Source organism: Triticum aestivum, chromosome 2A (assembly GCF_018294505.1).
Source record: "Triticum aestivum cultivar Chinese Spring chromosome 2A, IWGSC CS RefSeq v2.1, whole genome shotgun sequence".
NCBI classification, from domain to species: Eukaryota; Viridiplantae; Streptophyta; class Magnoliopsida; order Poales; family Poaceae; genus Triticum; species Triticum aestivum.
In genome coordinates this window covers 453,371,630-453,374,103 of record NC_057797.1, presented here as the reverse complement: position 1 = coordinate 453,374,103, position 2,474 = coordinate 453,371,630, and positions in this window count along the sequence as shown.

Sequence of the window (2,474 nt, the reverse complement as noted above, 5' to 3'; positions counted from 1 at the left end):
TCACATATACGATAAAGAAATTAAATAGATGGCATTGACACAAAGCATGTCTAAACTAAGCAGATGACATCTTTAATGTATACAGTAAGCAATGCAAGGCACCATATGCATGATATTACCAACATCAGCATGCCAAGTTAGAGCGAAGACCTCATGGGGTAAATAGGAGTGGTCTTCTCCTTCTGAATCCCCCTCAGAACAGTTATCTTCCTCTTGATTACGATCCGAAATGGGTGGAGGGGGGCATGCCTTTGCGCCCACCATGGAATGACTTCTGCATGAAATTTCATTGCCACGCAAGGCTCGTCTCTTTTGCTCTACATGTTCAGTTCCATTGTGTACAATAACTGACATGCATAGGAATAAAACATAGTGAGATTATGTAGGGAGTGCATGCACAAATCCAGAGTGATGGTAGCAAACTATGGATAGACCCAAAACCAATGATAGAAGGCAGATAATAGCTTTAGTTAAAAAATACAGATAATGGATCCTTTAATGTTTGTTTGCACCCAACATGAAACTCATAGTAGACACCGGAGATTAACCAGATTGTAGACAGATAGTACTGATTGCTGCCCCAATATGTACCCCACAACCATTTAAAAACTCAAGTTTCAGCATTAGTTTGGACCTGACTCGGAGTCTAATAGGTAAACACGACGATAATGTAGCATGTCATCATATTAAGCGACGCATAACGTAAGCAGACATGGAAGAGTGCGACCTCTCTTGCGGACCCGTGTAGTCCTCAAGGTCATCTGCTCAATTGATGATGGTAATGCAGTTGCCGTGGCTGCCAGCGGCGGGGAAGAAGATCTGAGGCGGCGAAAGACAGTCTGGAGAGCGGATCCCTGCTGTGGTGAACCCTTCCGTCGTTGGAGCAGCTGAGCTGGGGTGGAACACAGCACCGTAGGAGCAGGACAAACCACACAAGGTTTTCTTTGACACATATCTGTAACAGAAGTAATTGAGTAAGGGCTTGTTTGAATTTGAGGATTCTAACAATGCGGGGATAGGAAATAGACAGGAATAGGATAAGAATGCACATGCAAAACAGAGAATTTAAAAACACAGGATTTCTGCCAATCTGGTTTTTTGATTCACAACAATTGGAAGATCACAGGATGCAAAAAAGCATGGTGAGATTAAGTCAAACCACAAGAAAATGTACGGTTATAATGCTATTATGCTACTATCTCTGAGTCTTGTGCTTGATGAATAGGAATATGAAAAGGAGGAGAAGTGGAAATTAGAATTCCTACGGTTTTTCTTTCAAGGAGACACTAAAGGAACAAATCCTACAGTTTTCCTTTGCTCCATTCCTTTGCACCAAATTCATGAAAAGTAGTACCATAGGAAACTTTCCAATTCTGATGTTTTTCATTCACTTTTCCTTTCAAGCACTGGCGATTCTAGTGGGTAGGCTTGAGCAAGGAAAATCCTACACTAAAAAATGTTTTTGTGCTACTTCTATTACTTTGGACTCAGGCCACTGCCATACTAGCTCAACTCCCAGGCCCATCGACAAATGCACAGCTCAAACGCGCAGAGATAAATAATGATGGCATTCAAGAGAGTCCATCACGGATAGCTAAGTTGCCTGGTACCTCACTGCTTGTCATATAGTAGGATAAAATAATCGTATTTCCCGTTACTACGAGTGCTCAGTGGACAATATATATAACATGTAGAGTAAAAAAAGAGATGCAACAAGTGTACAACCTCTTTGGCGAAGCCATGTCGATCTCAGCGTGATTGGGTTGGCCGGTGAGGATGCTTCGGCTGACTTGGCTGTCGGAGGAGGGGAAGAAGATCTTAGGCGTCTGGAGATGGAGCCCGAGGTACTACTCCGCTGTGATGGAGGGTTTCGTCGTTGGAGCAGCTCCGATGAGTTGTACAACGCCGAGGCTGAAGCAGGACAAGAGAGACAACGAACAACGTTAACCTGAGTGGAATTCTAATAGCATCTCCAATACATGACGTACATAACCACAAAGTGCTAGATGTAAAATACATCAGCCGCTCATCTCTGAACTTAACTGTTGAAACTGAATTTAACTGTCGAAACTGAACTTAACTATCGAAACTAAACTTAACTGTCGAAACAAAATTTTGCTGTCGAAACTGAACGCACTAGCAAGGTGAGGCTACACGTCGGTCGACTGACTTTTTCATCTCTGGTCAGTCGATTTTGCAGCCGTTGGATATGAAATCAAGGGCCTGCGGTTCATCTTCAACCTCCACCCCCCTGAGCCGCCGGCCACCACCGGCCAAACAGCAGCCCCCCGCCGCCCGCGGCCGGCGGTGTGCCGCCTCGCCCGCCTCGAAAACACTCCCCACCGCCGGTCCGTAGCCGCCTCGGCCATCCCTCTAGCCCCCCCCCCTCGTGCCGAGCTTTTTCTCCGGCGATCCCCACGCCACCGCCGGTGACCACCGCCCCCATCCTGAACCCTAAGATAGATAGTGGGGTA